The 20,952-nt window shown below is 38.5% G+C and overlaps 1 protein-coding gene across 2 annotated transcripts in view; it reads right to left on the reverse strand.

The window, feature by feature from the left end:
• Positions 1-20,952, reverse strand: part of POU2F1 (POU class 2 homeobox 1) — a 178,112-nt gene that overhangs the window by 78,686 nt on the left and 78,474 nt on the right. Inside the window, exon 2 of one of the 2 annotated variants that reach the window (XM_045453059.1) lies at positions 10,499-10,599. The exons of the other annotated variant lie outside the window; for it this stretch is intronic. The gene's annotated coding sequence lies outside the window, so the exon portion shown is untranslated. The remainder of the gene's footprint in view (positions 1-10,498; positions 10,600-20,952) is intronic. 2 annotated transcript variants of the gene reach the window in all.

Here is a 20,952-nt window from a genome sequence, read left to right on the forward strand (position 1 = left end):
CATTTCTTAAATCCATGAGATACAGGCTTTGTTTTGCTCAAAATCACATGCTGCTTTATTATTCCCATCTGTCCTTTGAACCATTATGTCTCATTTATGGTATTGGTAATTTCGTCCTCTCTTTTTATGTCTCTCTCACTCTCAGGTTTCATAAATTTATGTGAAAACACAAGGGTAACAAGTATCCCAGAGTCTATGTGAGATATACAATTTAAAGACACATTCTCCCACTGAACTAAAATGTTCTTCCGACTAACTGGATGTTATTAGTATGTTTTAATAATATCAACATTTACTGCCAATCTGTCTAAAATATCTCTCATCCCTGTATCAACTCTTGAGAAGTCTACCTATCCTCTAAAGACAGGTTCAAAAACTGACCTCAGATCTTCCATTCCCGTCAAGGAAATATTTGTTCTCTGAAATCCTATAGCAATGATAATCTCTCTCTTTTGTTCTTAACTTTGTTTACGTCTTACGATATGCTATCAAATCCAGGCAAATGACACTGACATAAAAGTTCTATGTCATTTTACTGTCATATGTGTGGGTGGGTCACATAACCACCGCTGCAATCAAAACACAGAACTATTTCATCACAAAGAACTCCTTCCTGCTACCCCAGTTATAGGCATATCCATTCCTCTCCCTGGGGCTATTCTGAATCCTTGACAACCACTAATCTGTCATCTAACTTCATAATTTGGTCATTCTGAGAATACTGTACAAATGGAATCGTACACTACATGACCATTTGAGGGTAGCATGTTTTACTCAACATAATAACCTTGCAAGATTACTTGGTTGTTTCCAGTTTGGAGTTATTACTAAAAAAGGTGCTATAAACACTCATATTTGGGATGTACATTGAATCACAAGCTTCACACTGGGAGAAAATACTTGCAAAGGACATGCCTGGTAAATGACTCTCATCTATAATATGTAAAGCATAGTTGTGTATATATTTTTATGTGGACAAATTTTTATTTATTTCTCTGGGATAAATGCATAGAAGTGATACTGCTGGGGGCACCTGGCTGGCTCAGTTGGAAGAACATGGGACTGTTGATCTTGGGGTTGGGAGTTTGAGCCCCATGTTGAGTGTAGAGATTATTAAAAAAATAAATAAATAAGTAAAAACTTAAAAAAAAAAAAGTGATATTGCTGGGTCACATGCTAAGTGCTAATATTTAGTTTTTAAAGAAATAACTAATATTTCTTTATAATATTATTATTATATTATATTATAATAATATTATTATTAAATAAACTAATATTTAGTTTTTAAAGAAATTTTGAAATATTTTCCAAAATGGCTATGCCATTTTAGATTCCTACAATGTATGTGGGATCTAGTTTCTTCAAATCTACACCAGCACTTGATATTGTCACTACCTTTCATTTTAGCTGTTCTAACAGGTGTGTAGTGATATCTCAGGATGGTCTTAATCTGCATTTCCCAAATGGCTACTAATAACAAAACATATTTTCATATGCTCAATTAACCATGTGTATATCCTCCTCAGTGACATGTCTATTCCATTCTTTTGGACTTTTCTAGAACTCCACAAAAATCTCCCTTTTCTAATGAACTGTTTGGATTTTTAGGATCGAGTTTCAGTGTGTGTGCGTGTGTGTGTGCGTGTGTGTGTGTGTGTGTGTGTGTGTGTGTTCTGAGTACACTTGACACACATTACGTTGGTTTCAGGTATATAACACAGTGATTCAACAGCTTTCATGTTATGCTATGCTCACAAGTGTAGCTACCATCTGTCACCATTCAACGCTACTACGATACCATGGACAATATTCGTTATGCTGTGTCTTTGATTCCTGTGACTTGCTTACTCCCTAACTGGAAGCCTGTCTCTCTCGCTCCCCTTTACCCCTTTGCCTATCCTCCCGCTCCCTCCGCTCTGGCAACCATCAGTTTGTTCTCTGTATTTATAGGTCTGAGTCTGCTTTTTGTTTATTCGTTTGTTTCGTGTTTTAGATAGCACGTATAAGTGAAATCATACAATATTTGTCTTTCTCTAACTTATTTCATTTAGCATAAGACCTTCTTGGTCCGTCCATGTTTTCACTAGTGGCAGGATCTCACCCCTTTTTAAGGCTGAGTAATATTTCATTGTGCGTATATACACCACGTCTTCTTAATCCATTATCAACGGACATTTGGGCTGCTTCCATATCTTGGCTATTGTAAATAATGCTGCAATAAACATAGGGGTGCATGTATCTTTTTGAATTAGTGTTTTTGTTTTCTCTGGGTAAATACACAGTAACGGAATTACTGAATCATGGTAATTATGTTTTTAATTTTTCAGGAACCTCCAAACTGATTGCTGCAGTGGCTGCATCAGTTTACATTCCCACCAAGAGTGCACAAGGGTTCCTTTTTCTCCGTAGGGTTGAGTTTTGAGAGTTCTTTACATACCATAGGTAATAGTCCTTCATCAGATATATGCTTTGCAAATATTTTCTCCCACTGGGAACTTGCCTTTTCATCCTCCTTTTTTTTTTTTTTAATGGTTTTTCATTTTGAGAGAGAGAGAGAGTGAGAGAAAAGAGAGTGGGGTAGGGGCAGAGAGAAAGAGAGAAGCCCAAGCAGTTTCCTCATTCAGCATGGAGCCTGTGGGGCTCGAACTCACAAACTGTGAGATCATGACCTGAGATGAAATCAAGAGTTGGACACTTAATGGACTGAGCCAGGTGCCTCCCTCTTTAAAAAAAAAAAAAAAAAAAAAAAAAAGTTTATTTACTTATCACACTCATGCACATGAGCGACGAAGGGGCAGAGAGAGAATCACCTTTTCATCCTCTTAAAGAAGTTTTAGCACACAGCAAAACTTTAATTTTGATAAAATCGAATTTACCAATTTTTTTCTTTTGTAGGCTGTGTTTCTGGTGTTACTGTTTTTTAAAAGATTTTATTTTTAAGTCATCTCTACACCCAACATGGCTCAAACTTAAAACCCCAAGAAAAAGAGTCGCATGCTCTACTGGCTGAGCCAGGCTGGCACCCCTCTGGTGTCATGTTGAAGAACTACTCACCAAGTGTTGGGGCACCTGGGCGGCTCTGTCGGCTAAGCATCCGACTCCTGATTTTGGCTCAGGTCATGATCTCATGGTTCGTGAGATCGAGCCCCATGTCAGGCTCTGAGCTGACAGTGTGGAGCCTGCTTGTGAGTCTCTCTCTCTGCCCCTTCCCAGGCCATCCCCCTCCCTCTCTTTCTCTCTCTCTCAAAAGAAATAAACATTAAAAAAAATTTTTTTAAAGAACTATTCATCAAGTCCTATGTCCTAAAGGTTTCCTATGTTTTTCACCAGTGTGAGGATTAAATGTTTTTCTTTTTTAATCACTTGTCCAAAACATTATCCTTCCTCTGTTTGCTCCAATTGCTTTTGTACCTTAGTCACAAATTAGTTGGCTACACCTGTGCAGGCCTATTTTTGGGTTTTATATTCCATTTCAAAGACTAATGTGTTAATTTCTCAACCGATATCCTCAGGCTTGATTCCTGCAACTATATAACATGTCTTGAAATTATAGAAAATGATTTTTTTCTTCTTTTTCAGAATTTTGCTAGCTATTCTAATTCCTTTGCATTCCCACATTAATTTTAGAATAATCTTGTCTGTTAAAAAAATCACAGAGGGAATCTGAGAGGAATTACATTTAAACCTGTATATCAATCTGGGGAGAAGTGATCTTTCCTATGTTGAGCCTTCTAACCCATGAATGCAGTAGATCTCTCCGTTTCTCTGTGTCGTCCTCTATTTCTCCCACCAGCCATTTTGTAGTTTTTGGTATACACAAGTCCTGGATATGTTGTGTTGGATTTAAAACTACATAAGTCATTTCTTTAGCCATTCTTTTATGGCACATTTACTGGAGACAAGTTTGCTTTGTTTTCCTTCATCTAAAAAGGTCTTGATTTCTCCTTCATTCCTCAAGAAGGCTTCTGTTAAATACAGAACTTGGGATTTTGAGATCTTTCCGAATACTTAAAAAATGTCATGCCGCTGCCTCCTGGCCTCCATGATTTCTGAGGAGAAATCCATTATCTCTGGAATTATTTTTCCCCATAGAAAAAGGTGTCATTTCTCTCTTGTTATTTTCAAGGTTTTTCCTTTGCTCTTAGTTTACCAATGTTTTACTATTACTTCTTTGGGTTTATCTTGTTTGGAACTTGCTCAGCTCCTTGAATCCGTAGGCCTGTGTCTTCTAACAAGTCTTCTGGAAGTTGTCAGCCAGTCTTTCTGCAAGTACTTTTTAGCTCAGTCCCCTTTCTCCTCTCCTCCTCTTGTGGTCTTTCTGTCATAGTCCTACAGGTCCCACAGCTCTGTTCATTTATGTGTTCTATTTTCTCCTTGTTCAGATGGGGCAATTTCTATGTTCTGTCCTCCAGTTCACTCTGTCCCCCTTTACTCTGCTGTGAGGCCATCCGGTGGGCTTTGGTTTCGGTTACTGTAGTTTTCAGTTCTAAAATTTCTGTTCAGTTCTTTACATTTTCTACTTCTTTACTGAGGCTTTGGTTTCTAGGCTAAGACTTTATATTTTGTTTTTCCTTTTACTGTTTCGGTGAAGAAATTAGTAGTGGAAGTGCTTTAAAAATGACGGGAATATGGGGCGCCTGGGTGGCTCAGTGGCTCAGTCAGTTATGTGTCAGACTCTTGATTTCGGCTCAGGTCATTACCTCAGTTTGTGAGATCGAGCCTGCGTCAGGCTGTGTGCTAACAGTGCAGAGTCTGCTTGGGAGTCTCTTCCCCTCTCTCTGCCCCTTCCCCGCTCACACGCGCACTCTCAATAATAAAAGTTTAAAAACTAAATAACGTATTTAAAGTGTTGAACACTTTTTAAATGTTGTACTTGTAAACATTTTTTTTTTTAAATCATGGGACTATGTGGAAAAGACGCAGATGCAAGTTTGAATGGTCTCCCGTTGATCAAATTTTGGGTAACACAAAGAAAATAAATTAAAAAAATAATAAATTGTAACCATTTACTCATGACAGCTTATGAGTCTATTTGATATAAATCAACAGGGGGAAGAGAAAGATTTTCCTTACAGAATGCCAAATAATAAATATAGAAAGTCGGTATTTGGAAACCATTATAATAAGTTCAGTCGAAATGCTAACTCTAGTGGGCAAAAATTTGATGATGAAAAATGTAGTTTCTCTACAAAATATTAAGCAATTACAAAGGGAAAATGTAACTTTACAGAGGAGAAGCTTGGTGAACATCACCTTAATCAGGTGTTCAAAGATAACATCACTAGTCAAGGAACAAATCAAAACTGTGCACTACCAGAAAAGAGGAATTGAGAGCACAGCATCACTTCCCTCTGATATTCCTGCCATAGATGCATAACCTGAATCTAATCATGAGGAACTATCAGATAAACCTGAGTGCACAGACACTCTACAAAATGTATTTTTCCAATACATAGTCTTGAAACTCAAGGAAAGGCTAAGGAACTGTGATTGGAGAACACTAAAGAGATAGAATAATTACATGCTACGTAAGATCCTGGATTAGGTTCTTTTGTTATGAAAGGCACTATGGCAACAACCAGCCAAATGTGGATCAGGTCTATGGATTAGTTGACAGGAAAGTAATACTGTTAATTTCTTGCATCTTATGTCTGTATTGTAGCAATGTAGCAGAGGGTCCTTATTTGGTAGGATTACTCACTAAAGTACTGAGAGTGTTTTGAAGTCAAAATAAAAAATAGCAAAGAAAGAAAAGAAAAAAGGGTGTGGGGGGAAAGCAGCTCAACAAACTGCCAGTATTTTATGATTATTCTAGTGGGCCCCTGCCCTCCTCATGCCACAACAATCTGTGATCACAAGGTGCACAGTAACACTGACAACACAACAATTCTTAAAGAATCGTGAAATTATGTACAGTCAGAATGCACTTGAAACCATTTGAACAGTATTCTGATGGACATCTCAAGACATGGAGGGGCACACATTTTAAAGCTCTACCTTACAAATCATGAAGTTCAGATTTGAATCCGGACGAAAGCACTGAGGACCAAACACCCTTACACAGCTGGTATATCACTGACTTATGATCCAAAGTAAAAGAGCTTGAAACCCATCACAACACAAAATTTTACTATTTTATTTATTTTTCAAGTAAGTTCCATGCCCAATGTGGGGCATGAATGAACTCACAACCACGAGATCAAGAGTTCCATGCTCTTCTGAATGAGCCGGCCAGGCGCTCCTCTAATTAAACTTTAGAAACTCGGTTAATCTTAAGTAAAATCTACGCAGACAAAAGACAGTATTAGAAAATTAATTTTAAGTTGGTATTATAGAGGGGCGCCTGGGTGGCTCAATCGGTTGAGCGTCCGACTTTGGCTCAGGTCACGATCTCACGGTCCGTGAGTTCGAGCCCCACGTCGGGCTCTGCGCTGACAGCTCGGAGCCTGGAGCCTGTTTCAGATTCTGTGTCTCCCTCTCTCTCTGCCCCTCCCCTGTTCATGCTCTGTCTCTCTCTGTCTCAAAAATAAATAAACGTTAAAAAAAAAAATAAAAATTTAGGGGCGCCTGGGTGGCGCAGTCGGTTAAGCGTCCGACTTCAGCCAGGTCACGATCTCGCAGTCCGGGAGTTCGAGCCCCGCATCAGGCTCTGGGCTGATGGCTCAGAGCCTGGAGCCTGTTTCCGATTCTGTGTCTCCCTCTCTCTCTGCCCCTCCCCCGTTCATGCTCTGTCTCTCTCTGTCCCAAAAATAAATAAACGTTGAAAAAAAAAATTAAAAAAAAAAAAAAGTTGGTATAGATACACCGTTACGTTCTTCTGAAACTATGATTTTAGTGGCACTACAATGTGATGGGTCTAACTTTCTTACTTAAGAGACGTTGAGCAAAAGACTTAACATCCTCTATGGGTTGAATTGTGCGCCTCAAAAGCTGTTAAAGGCCTAACCCCAAGGATCTGTGAGTGTGACCTTTTTGGAAACAGGGTCTTTGCAGATCAAATTAAGATGAGGTCAGCAGCGTGGGCCCCAATCCAATACTATTGGTATCCTTATAGAAAGGGAACATTTGCACACAGAGACAGATACGTACAGAGGGAAGACGAGAAGATACGAAACAGATTCTCCCTCGCAGCTTTCAGAAGGAACCAATCCTAATACCTTAATCTCAAATTTCTAGCCTCCAGAACTATGAGGTAAGAAATTTCGGTTCTCTGAGCCAGCCAGTCTACGGCATCCCCAGGAAACTTCACATGACATCTGAACCTTAACTTCCTCATTTGAAAAATGGGGCTTATGCCATCTCTCACGTTCGTTCTAAAAATTAAAATCAGAACATAAATTATTTTTAAAATGATCAAGAATTATAAAAATGATAATGGTATTATTATACTCTTGATAATTTAAAAAATATCATTGTCAAGATTTTTCTCCTGTTACAATAAAAAATTTTAAGCGATGCTCTCAAACATTTCTATGTACCTTAACTAATTTTTAATCCACAGGCCCCAAATCACCTTTGCTGTACATGTAAGAACAGAGTCTTAATAATGTTACCAGTATCTGAACATGGCTGATTTCTTCCTTTTTCTCATGTTTTAATCCTTAAATAACATTTAAACGCAGACTTTCTCTTTTGAACTCTTTTTGAAAAAATTTTGAGTTATGATTGACCTACATAAAGCTGTACCTATTTAATGTATACAATTTGATAAATTTAGAGGTAAGTATACACCTGTGAGAGTACAAACAAGGCCATAAACTTGTTCATCACCTCCAAGTTTCCTCCCCTCCTTCTTTTTCATTAAAAAATCTTTGTGTGTGTGGCAAGAGCCCTTGAAGTAAGATCCACCCTCTAAGAACAGTTTTAAGTGTGTAATACAGTATTGTTAACTATAGTTTCCTGCAAATTCAAAATCTGATGCCCTCCCCGGCAAAAAATCAAAAACTGACGCCCTTCTGGCCACATAAGCACGACCACAGCAATCCCAGGTAACTGTGATTCAGCCCCCTGGAAATCACCACCAGCATTTGATGCTGCCAGAAGCAGATGATGACAGAATATGGTAGGTGAACAGGCCGACCATCCAGACAAAAAGCAAGGCCGAATTTTGCACATTGTGCTTTCTTCGTCTCTTGGCCCTACTTCTCGTACTTCGACACCCCTACTAAAAATGAGAGCACAGGGGCACCTGGGTGGCGCAGTCGGTTGAGCGTCCGACTTCAGCCAGGTCACGATCTCGCGGTCCGTGAGTTCGAGCCCCGCGTCAGGCTCTGGGCTGATGGCTCAGAGCCTGGAGCCTGTTTCCGATTCTGTGTCTCCCTCTCTCTCTGCCCCTCCCCCGTTCATGCTCTGTCTCTCTCTGTCCCAAAAATAAATAAACGTTGAAAAAAAAAATTTAAAAAAAAAAAAATGAGAGCACAAATGTGGATGTGCCTAGCAGATGCCCTACAGAGCAGGAATTCAATCCACATTAGCTGCCCCAGCCCTGCCTGACCCTCCTTCCTTGCTACTCAGGTGACGAGTATCTGCAAGTGATATTCGGGGAGGTGAGCAGCTTCATAATCTTCTCAAAATGTCATAGTACCAATACGAGTCACACCATCTTTGTAAGCTCCAGTTACAAAGAACTTAACTAAAAAATCGTAAAATTTGTCAACGTATCTCACCTTTTACAAAGTCCTAACGTACGACTGCCTAAAATAGAAAGACACCAGGCAAACTAACGTACATTTCTCATTTTGAATGGTAGAGATTAAAATGCACATAAGTTATATTTCACGCTACCAGAAAAAAAAGTTACTTCCCATGAGCTACTAATAAAATGTTATTTTTGGATCTCACTACCTACATTCTATGCATCCCCACCCTCTTTTGGGCAGGCAGGTGATGGTGGTAAATCAGTCAAAGACTGGGGGGGAAAGGTGAGTTTCAGGGGCTGGGTCAGGTTTTAAGGCAAAGATACACCTGGTTTTGGCGAACTCTGATACTCTGGGTACTTTACTAAATAAAGAAGAAGGAATTTTCTTTATATCTTCATCATTACAATTCCATTTAACATGGTAACTTTTTATTTATCCCCAAGCCAGACACTTGAAATGTATTAATTTTTGAATGTAACACCAATTTCTTTCATCACTTAACTAATTTTGAAAAATCTGTTTTAAAAATACTTTACAAAAATAATCATTCCTTGATGATCGACTGTAATAAGTAAAAACATGGGAGACAAATGTTCAGTCACACAAAAACAGACCTTTGGACCTGCTCAAATTAGTTCACTTTAAGCATATGTTTAGAATATACAAATATTTTATAAACGTCTTTCTTTTTTAAAGGGGGCATAAGACCTATAACTTGCAATTACATTATAAAAATAGCTAATAAGATTCCTATAATTAAAATCATTACAGAGGACGAAATGGTTTCTCCCCTAACTACCTCCATATGTCCCTAAAATGATAAGATTTTTGAATGGGTGAATTAGGAGAGGAAATTATTCCATAATCAGTATCCATTAACATGTGATAGGCTGGACGATTAAGTTTTAATTCCTCAGGCTTCACCGCTGAGTCATGGGCTTTGAAGTCAAAGAAAACTGGGTTTAAACCCCACTTCTAATATCCTAAGCTATAGCACTCTCATTCTAAGCCTCATTTTCCTCTTCTGCAAAACAGGTACAAAATATGCCCAAGGATTCTCCTCACGCTTAAATAAAGTGTATCTAAAAGATTTAATAGTACCTAGTAGCTAAGTTAATACTGTTAATAGAGAAAATACTTTATGTAGCATAAATAAATCCATTCTATCTTCTCTGATCCTACATTAACATTCTAAGCTATACAAAAGATCCATATGAAATGTCACTATGGTTTGTTTACTCCCTTGGGCATGTTAATTCTTATTTAAGGTACTTAAAAAGCTAGGATTTTTTTAAAGGCCCTAGAGTAGGAATCAAAATATGTAGCCTCTGATCTAGATTCTGACCTCAGGTCTACACTGGCTAGTTGAATTTTCTTCAGCAAGTTATTTGATCTCTCTAATCTTCACTTAGGTCATGTGTCAAGTGGTAAAAGGTAGGCTTAATATTCTGATTACTAGATTAATTTTATAAAACTATTATTGACAAAGTACTTCTATTAAACTACCACGTAGGGAATATTGCTAATGTTATACCATCTGAGTAAAGAGGATACTCAGTAATATATTTATGTACCCTATTTGCATTAATTTCACAACCTTTTCCCCCCAATAAACCCAACAGAGCCTAATCTAAGTACCAGGGCCAATTCTAGACTAGCTTCTGTTGCTGGCTAGGGCACAGGCATTCTAGGCATCACTCCACCATAACAATAATATCAAATAAATTTCAGAGTTAATATCATATATATGATAAGTCATTTTTTATAGTCATCCCACAAAATTAAAGGTAATCATCATAAACACCTGGATTTATCAGAGGCTACTAAGTTAATAGCTTTTATGAGCAGAAAATATTTACCAGGTATAGAAAGACTGCATTCTTTCTTTGAATTGATTCATTGAAAACTGAGAGTAGTTTGGTAATTAAAAAGGCAGGAAAGCTCTTCTTACTTTTCCAGTCTATGAATACAAAAAGAGAAAAAGGCAACACTGAGTAAGCCGTATAAAATAACCTAACACTTTAAGAGGGAACAATTACACATAGTGGGCAACGCTGAACGACAGGTGTGTTTAACTGCGTAAACATAAAGTGATTAATAAAGGCAGGCACCTCTCTTGTGCCTATTTCCTCATCTACAAAACAGGGACACTAGCACCTGCCCTTACTTTAGGAACATGGAGGTGAATCAGAGAATTCTTGGAACATGTATTAGAAGGTGCTACTCTTTCGTGAAACTGAATAACACAGCCTACCTAGTATTTTCTTTAAAGAGTATATTTCACTAATATTAAAAAATCCCCAACTCCCTGTTACCTCCTTCCAAATTTACAAGCATCTACTTCAATATATATATACACAGATGTGTATATATATACATATATATATATACACACACAGATGTGTATATATATATATATATATGTATGTATATATGTATATATATATACACACACACACACATAGATGTTCATAGATGATAGACTGATACATATCGCTATCACCGTAAAATATTCGGAAAAAAGGTACAAGACTACATTCTGATTTAGAAGATAAGAAATGTCAATATTTGGCGCACACAAGTATGGAAATTCACCATCACTGGCTGGCCACCACACTCTGACAGAATATCTTAGAACCTTGATCAGTAGAAAGTCCAAGCAGCCTTAACTAAGGAGGAGGAGTTGGTATGCGTGCTCTTATTGGCCATATACCTGTACTATGTAGCTATTTGTGAATTAGCCTAATTACTCCAACTAGGATAAATTCGTACAACTGACTGAGCAGCATAACTTATTAATAATAACCTCTAAGTTTTATATAACTGTACTCGGTGCTCATGTAACTAGTCCGTATAGTTGTTTTCTATACATTCACTGTTGGTCCTAACCATTTATGAAACTCTGAAACAAAGGCTTAAGCTCAATGGTGCAAACAAAGTCAAATACGTAAATAGTTCAAACTGCCTTCTTTTTAGAAAAAATTATGTTTGTGAGAGAAGGGGTTCACAGTAGCTCATAACACTTGCAAAGTACAGATCAACATAAACTTCTGCCATAATTCTGCAACAGTGGTCAAAAACTAAGACATTCTATTGCATTCTAACTGGAAAGCAATGAAAACTCTTTGAAAAAGAGTCTGATCTACATGTACTTTCTTTAAGAGAATTTTAAAATCATTAGGTTAGGGTATTTAAATAAGGACATAAATTAGGATATTTAATTTAAAGAGATATTCCTAAAACAAAAGCAAAAACAAAAACACAATGACACAAATAAATCCACAAAACAAATAGAGACGTTAGCATGCCCACCAAAGCCCTCCAGAAACATGAACTATATAGTTAGGGATACCCACGCAAGTCTTCCTCTTTAGTTAGGCCAATATGATGGTTACAAACTGACAAGCTCTTTCTGGCTGTCCACTGACTCATCTACAGACCTTTTATTCTTTTGAAATCTCCCCAATTTAAACTGGATGCAAATAAGCCAGGTATGGTCCTTACAACAGTAATCCTGCTAGACCCTATGGAGTTTCCATGGAAACACGCACAGCTGGCAATGGCAAAGGAGTTGTACTGGCCTTAGACTGGTTAAAAAAGTCTCAATGCTCACTGAATGAAATAATTATCGTATCTTAGTAAAGAACAAATACAAAAAAAATAAAATAAAATCCCCACCTTTGGGATCATCAAGCAAAATAATGCAAAGTATTTTCATCTAGGCCAAAAGTGGCTTTTGGCCCAGCAGCAATAGTCATCTGTGAAAAGTTAAGAGATGCCAATTACCAAATGGTAAATACGCTTTTACTAAAGAAATATAATTCAAGAGAGTACTCCCTGTGGGTCACTTAATGTAACAGCTGACAACCAGAGAGAGAAAAAAACAATACAAAGTCTAATCTAAACAGTAATAAATAGCATGCATCTTTTCCTTAAATAAATTCAGTATGACTGTTCCTTGCTGTATTAAAAGTAAGTGTTTTCAGGGTGCCTGGGTGGCTCAATCAGTTGAGCGTCTGACTTAGGCTCAGGTCATGATCTTGTGGTTGGGTCTGCGAGTTCAAGCCCCACACTGGGCTCTGTGCTAACAGAACAGAGCCTAGAGCCTGGTTCAGATTCTGTCTCTCCCTTTCCCTGCCCCCTCTCCTGCACATGCTCTGTCTCTGTCTCTCTCTATCTCTGTCTCTCTCTCTCTCTCTCAAAAATAAACATTAAAAAAAAAAAAAGTAAATGTTTTCACAGCAGTGATTCTCAAAGGGCAGTACCTGGATCAGCATCATCAATGTCATCTGGAAATTGTTAGAAATGTAAATGCTCAGGCCCCATCCCAGACCTACTGAATCAGAAACTTTGGGGATTAGAGGCCCACCAACTGGTGCTTTCACAAACCCTCCAGAAGATTCTGATGTATGCCAGAACTCGAGAACCACTGATTTACAGTGTCAAACCTGAGAAGAGACTGATGTATGAAATAGGAAATGGAATGTTTGGGGCACCTGGGTGGCTCATTCAGTTGAGCATCCGACTCTTGGTTTTGGCTCAGGTCGTGATTTCACAGCTTTATGGGTTCAAGCCCCATATCAGGCTCTGCACTGACAGCGTGGAGCCTGCTTGGGATATTTTCTCTCTCTCTCTCTCTCTCTCTGCCCCTCCACCATTTGCGCTGTCTCCGACTCCCTAAAAATAAATAAATAAACTTAAAAAAAAAAAGAAAAGAAAAGAAAACACAATGCTTTATCTCACTCCTTGGAACTAAGTGAAGCTTAGTAATAAAACATACAGGAGAACTCACTGGCCTCAACTGAGTACGTTGGCTAGTATCTCACTGCCTATAAAAAAGATGTGGAGACTAGCAGTGGTTCATCATGCCTATCCTTCCTATACGTGTCAAGCCAAAGTAAAAATTACAAGGGTCTGTTCATGATTACTCAAGGAGAGGAGGGTCCTCGTACCTAAGACACTCAATTCACTACCATTCATAGTCTATTACCAATCATGACTCATTTCTAATCACTGAGGTCTTCAGACACAGGTTAGCAAACTTTACCCTTTATTCCTTTATAATAAAAGAATAATAGTTTTTCCAAGACATCAAATATGCAGGTAGGGAGAAGTCTGAAGTTCGAGTCATGAATTTTAACATTCCTCACTCCTTGTAAGAACTTAAAAAAAAAAAAAAAAAAGCATACTCGGATGCAGTTCTTCCTTAGTATCTAACACATTCGATCATTCATGTACTACAAAACACACATTTCATTTTTCCTTTAACTTCAGGATACATTTATAATTCCTTCCCTATTTCCTTTAAGATAATGGGCAGCACTCCAAAGAAACAGCCATGGTAGTGACATTAAAGTGACCAGAGACTAACAGAGAGATATGATGGAGAAAAACCACTGGGTAAATCAAATATGAAATAGGCTGTTAGAATTGAAGAAATAAGAGCAAACGAATAGCCTTCTGAAGCTCATAATTAAAAATAAATACAGAATAAATTTAAGTAGAAGACTGATTCACAGGCTCTGCGTTCTCTTAGGGTCTGTCCTCAGTCCACTCTCACCATACACCAGTGATGGCCAAGTATTGTCTTTGTGCTACTAGTGGGTCGGAACCGATCCCAAAATGCTAATTATTATTTAAATTGTTTTTCATTTTATTTTAGAGAGGGAGAGGGAGTGGGCAGAGAGGGGACGGAGAGAGGGAGAGAGGGAGAGAGGGAGAGAGAATCTCAAGCAGTATTTCTATTTTTAATTTTTTGAGGAACCTCTATACTATTTTCCACAGTGGGTGCTGATTCCATTCACTTTGATGTGTCACTTCTGACTACATACTAACAGTCCAAGGGGGTGCCACTCCAACTCTCCCCATTTGGATAAGGGCAGTGCCATTTAGCAAATGACCTTGGCTCAAGGGAAAGAGCTGAATGATTAATCTCAACCCCCGAGCTATTGACTTATTCAGGACTAGACTGTAACCCAGAACATTCCTCAATTCTAGCCTGTGAAATCCAGGAGAGCTCTCCCGGACCTTTCCGGGACAGTTATTCTCACCTTTAGAGAACAGTAAGGAGCTACTATCCATCTCTAGACTCAAACAAGGAAGCACACTTCCTGGCTGCTGCTAGCAGCTCTTTGGCAACCACCAGGGAAAGGACCTGAGGGCAAAGCAACACGGACAGCCCAGTCCTGTTGTCCCCAGTCCTGTTGTCCCCGAAGCTTCAGGTCTCAGTCCTGTGAGCCGAGCCAACTCCTTTGTGCTTAAAACAGACTCAGTTTCTGTTATCTGAAGCTGAAAGCAACCTACCAATAACATATCTGTAAGTGATTAAGCGTTACTAATCTGGTGCTCATAAATTAAAATTAGCTATTGGAGTCTGCTAATAAGTGTGGTTGCCACCTAATGTTAGACAACTCTGTAAAATTCCTAACGTACATGCACATAACATACAAGTTGGGATTTCCAAAATTTGGTCTTGTTACGTGTGCACGATCAATATTAAGTTATAGGTTTTTCAGTCTCAATTATTTTTTCCTATTTTGATCAATTTAGACATACACTTGCATATTTGCATTGACATTTCTAGGTTATGTTCCAAAAAATTAGCCTTCATGACAGAAGTCAGTAAAGTTCAAAGAGTTTCCATATTTCACAGTAAAGTGCTCTGCATATAAACAGGAATGTTAGATGAGTTCTATGCATGATTCCACTTTTATCTATACCTAGAGGCATATATATATGCACATGGAAAAAGGACTATTCAGGTTTGTAACAAATGGTTAATATTCAGCATGCATATCTCTGTTTTTTGGTTTCAACTGATAGAGTTTTTGTAAAATTCTTTTTTATTATGAAACAATTTTTAGCTAAATTACTTTTTTAATGCATCTGACAATACTAGTTTTAAATAGAAAGATTTGTTATGAGAAAGCTCTGTAATTAGGAGGGAACAGGCAAATACAAGGAAGACTTTCCAAAACAAAGTTCGGGTTGTCTAGAGATCATATCAAAAATATAAAAATACAAATCATATAAAAATAATACTATAAAACTATAAAAAGGATTCTTTTTGACCATTTCTACACTTGGCCTGAATTTACTTACCTAAATGCAAAAAAGCTAATTGAAGTAACTTCCACAATGCTGTCCTACCTCTGAATCTCCGACAAGAATCTACTTCCTTCGGGAGGGTAAATTCTTTGTCAACTCATGACTAAACTATACAAGAAGTAAACACAATCTTCTACTGGTACGGTTTGAGACAAAATAAAAATGTTAATAACTTTTTAATAGTATGGCAGCCCCTACAGACCCTTTCTGTACTATTTTTAGTAGAGAGCAGTAGCTCCACAACATCCCTCTATCATAGGTTCTACTTACTTCACAAAGTCACTCATTAGCAAATCACAACAAAAATTAACATTGACCCTTCAGGGGTTCAAAGCGGCAGACAGAGAGGCCTTCCGGTCAACATGGTAGAAAGACCTTCTACAGTCCATCCGTCCTATAATCCTTCTACACATCACACTGGTTATGGTAACCCCAAGCAACTGATTCCACAGAATGCCATTAAAACACACTTTATGGGGTGCCTGGGTGGCGCAGTCGGTTAAGCGTCCGACTTCAGCCAGGTCACAATCTCGCGGTCCGTGAGTTCGAGCCCCGCGTCGGGCTCTGGGCTGATGGCTCAGAGCCTGGAGCCTGCTTCCAGTTCTGTGTCTCCCTCTCTCTCTGCCCCTCCCCCGTTCATACTCTGTCTCTCTCTGTCTCTCTCAAAAATAAATAAACGTTAAAAAAAAAATTAAAAAAAAAATAATAAATAAAATAAAAATAAAAAACACTTTATTACAATTTTGGCCTCTGAAGTAATGTTCACACTCCACAAAAATGATGACAGGAATTTCTAAAGCCTTAGATGAAACTCCTAAACCCGTTAACCTATCAGCAGATGATTCTATAACCCAGTTTAACTCAGTGCTTCCTCCAGACAATAAAGCCAAGATATGTTAGAATTGCCAATAACTTTTTTTTTTAATTTATTTTTATTTTTTAATTTACATTCTAGTTAGTTAGTTAGCATATAATGATTTCAGGGGTCGAATCCAGGGATTCATCTCCTGTGTATAACACCCAGTGCTCATCTACCAAGTGTCTTCCTTAATGCCCCTTGCCCATTTCGCCATCCCCCCCACCCAGAACCCCTCTAGCAATCCTCTGTTCTCTATATTTAAGAGTCTCTTATGTTTTGTACCCCTCCCTGTTTTTATTTTTTGCTCCCCTTCCCCTATGTTCATCTGTTTTGTATCTTAAACTCTACACGTAAGTCAAGTCATATGATATGTCTTTCTCTGACTAATTTCACTTAGCATAATACCCTCTAGTTCCATCCACATTGTTGCCAATGGCAAGATTTCATTCTTTTTGACTGCCGAGTAATATTCCAGTGGTGTGTGTGTGTGTGTGTGTGTGTGTGTGTGTGTGTGTGTGTTCCATTCATCTGTTGAGGGACATCTGGGCTCTTTCCATACTTTTGAGTTGCTAATAACTTTCAAAATAGAAAGTCAAGATAAAAATTCCAAGCAACGGGGAATGGTTAATGATTATTAGAAACAGGATCAATAAATAGGGGACATTTTGGTTAAATTTAGATCAAGATCCTGTCTTGGGGCACCTGGGTGGCTCGGTTGGTTGGGCATCCGACTTCGGCTCAGGTCATGATCTCACAGTCTGTGGGTTCGAGCCCCACATCGGGCTCTGTGCTGACAGCTCAGACCATGACCGACGCAGAAACCAAGAGTCAGGCGCTTAACCGACTGAGCAACCCAGGCACCCTGGACACACGTTTTTCTGACGTGAATTTGGAAACAAACAACAGAAAAACCCAAGTTGAGACAGTGTGACGGGTCGGATCTGAGCAGCTCCAAGCCAGCAGCACTTCTATAGGGCAGCCAGACTGCACTCTGCCCACTACAAAGGAAGAAACGCGAGCACCTCTAGTAATGTCACTCAAAGAATCCAGTACCTCACACTGTTTGGGAGACCAAATGAGGCCATTAAAATTCTCTATTCTGGGGCGCCTGGCTGGCTCTGTCAGTGGGGTATGTGGCTACTGATCTTGGGGTTGTGAGTTCGAGCCCCATGCTGGGTATACAGATGACTTAAAAAAAAAATTCTCTAGGCTTGAAAATACTATTTTCAACAGATTTTATTTTCACTTTAAATTTTTTTTTTCAACGTTTTATTTATTTTTGGGACAGAGAGAGAGACAGAGCATGAACGGGGGAGGGGCAGAGAGAGAGGGAGACACAGAATCGGAAACAGGCTCCAGGCTCTGAGCGTCAGCCCAGAGCCTGACGCGGGGCTCGAACTCACGGACCGCGAGATCGTGACCTGGCTGAAGTCGGACGCTTAACCGACTGCGCCACCCAGGCGCCCCTTTATTTTCACTTTAGAAAACTTCCTCAACAATATACTGACGTGCATAAGAGAGAATGTTATGCTTGATATGAAAGGGAGAAGTACCTAACACCTCCTCCCACACTGAAAATACACAACCTTAAAAAAACGTGCTGTATTATAGACCGGCCCCTACTTAGAAATCACCAAGTATCCAGACATCTTTTTGTTTTTTGTTTTGTACCATCCAGACATTTTACCATACTGACTGAGCCCCTTCTTACAAACATACCACTTGTTTGTACTAAAATAATCTCAGTACTAAGAGAAGAATCAGGTAGATGAGGAGTACAGGCCATTAAAGTACAGGCAGTACAAGTGGCACAGTTAATCATAATAGAACACAGTATGCACGCTACCACTGAACCTTTTTCAGTGTCCTTACCTTTTAACAAGACTAGTTGGAGCACCCCTGTCCTGCGTCATTAGATTTAGAATCAAATCTAACATAAAAGGCAAACTTCACCTCTCCTGGCTCTTGCAAATATCAAAGGATAAAAAGCATAGAGTTTTAGAGCCGAGAGAGTTGCTAGCAATAATCAATCCAACCCCTTCACCGTACAAACAAGGAAATTACGTGCAAGATTGCCTGATTTATTTCAGAACGAACTGGGTGATGCCTCAGCCAAAATTCAGATCCGTTTTCTGATTCTTAGTCCATATGAGCGAGCGCTCTACACAATGGCCACCTCCCCTTCAGAAATGCTTACATTTTCCAACAATATTATAAAGGCACTTCTTAAACAGTGATCAATGTTACGTCAATCTTTTTAAGCATACTGACTACTGGTACCTATTTTCCAGAGATAGGTTCATAATAGATGTTCACATATTCATTCCTTCGTTCATTCAGGCACTCAAATAGTTTTAAGAGACTGGTATGTATAAGGAACTGTACTCTGCTCCCTGGGGCCAGAAAGATGAATCAGACATGATTCTGATCTTGAAAAGCTTCAGTCTATAGACTGAAAAGCTAGAAGAGACATCAGAACTCTCCAATTTGAGTAATAACTAAAAAAAAGTTTTTACTTAAACTGTGCCTGAGTGGCTCAGTCGGTTAAGCGTCTGACTCTTGATTTCAGCTCAGGTCATGATCTCACGGTTTGTGGGACAGAGCCCTGGGTGCTTGGGATTCTCTCTCTCCTTTTCTCTGCCCCTCCCCAGCTTGCGCTGTTTCTAAAAATAAATTAAAAAAAAAAAACTTAAAAAAAGAAGTTTTACTTTTTGACAAAAGGGTACAAATATATGCATAATTCAACACACAGAAGAAAATGTTTTCATGTGATTTTAAGGATTTCTTACTTACATAGAAAAATCATAAATAACTAGATTTTATGAAATAAGGTATATTCTAAAGAAAACAGACTAATGCTTAAATTCTATGGCATATCTTCAGCTTTCAGATACTGCCTTTAAAGTTTCTTCCATATCTAACACGCTATGATCTTTGGCCATTCTCTCGTCTCCCTACATAAAAAACTAGATTTCTAATTCAATTAATTTTAGCAAATATTTTAATGTTTTTATATTACAGTGAGGTCACTAAAAACTGTCCAAATGAGACAGACCACAAGCCAGCAAATAAATCAAACATCTCCAACCAAATGTTACTGAGTTCACTGGCTGAATACAGAATAGGGCAAAAATTAGGGTAGCTTACAACCCTTGAGTCAGAAAAGGATATGAATTTAAGTTATGACAATCTGGTGTGATTTTTATACCATTATAAAATCAAAATTAATTTCTACAAGATGTAAGGTCATTTTAAACCATCACAAGAATATCCTCTCTCAGCACTTAAAATACCACAACGCCAAGCTCACATGGGCCTTACAGCCTTTGCGATTTCTGTTCCTTCAGCCTAGGACACCTCTGATCAGGTAGCTTCTTACTATTACAGGTTCTGATGGTCATCTCTCAAAGAGGCCTTCCCTGACCATTCAACCTAAAACACACACACACACACACACACACACACACCCATTACTATCATGTCACCCTATTTTAGTCCACGTTCTTTTGATAATTTTAAAACTTGTTTACTTGCTTCAGTAGAAGGCAAGCTTCTTGAGCACAGGCACCTTATGAATCTTGTTCACAACCTTAGTGCAGAAGAGAACCCAACAGCTGCTCAAAAGTATTTGTTAAGCAAATGAATAGCACCCAGAAAGTCTAATAAGTAGTAGATCAGGGATATCAACTTAAGTCCATAAAACTCGCTAGTGAAACCATTTCGAAACCACAAAAAATATGTGCTGAGAGAATTCATCTATTAATTTTGGCCCTCTTAACAAAATCCTACTCTAAGTATACTCCTGATAGTGTATCTGATTTTCAACAGAAAAAAACTCTGTCTGGCAAATACTTCTTTATTAAAAAATACTTTTAATGTTTATTTGAGAGACAGAGCATGAGTGGGAGTGAGGCAGACAGAGAGGGAGACACAGAATCTGAAGCAGGCTCCAGGCTCTGAGCTGTCAACACAGAGCCCGACGTGGGGCTCAAACTCATGAACCGTGAGATCATGACCTGAGCTGAAGTCGGACGCTTAACTTACTGAGCCACCCAGGCGCCCCTAGCAAATACTTCTTTTTTCAAGTCAGGAGAAACAGCAGTTTCTGGTTTGTGATATTCTTGGCCATTTAAAGAGTATCAAGTTTATGTTATTTATTACATTTATAATGTTTTCCCTAGATTATCAGACATGGGTTCTCAGAGACAATAAATTTAGAACTGTCTTCTAATTAATGGATGTGAAATCTGAGAACATTTGAGTAAATCAAGACTGACATTTAGGATCTTGGTGAACAGGGGATAAAGTTAGTTAATACGCAAATTAAAACTTGCTCAGCAGCCAATA

Source organism: Leopardus geoffroyi, chromosome C3 (genome assembly GCF_018350155.1).
Source record: "Leopardus geoffroyi isolate Oge1 chromosome C3, O.geoffroyi_Oge1_pat1.0, whole genome shotgun sequence".
NCBI classification, from domain to species: Eukaryota; Metazoa; Chordata; class Mammalia; order Carnivora; family Felidae; genus Leopardus; species Leopardus geoffroyi.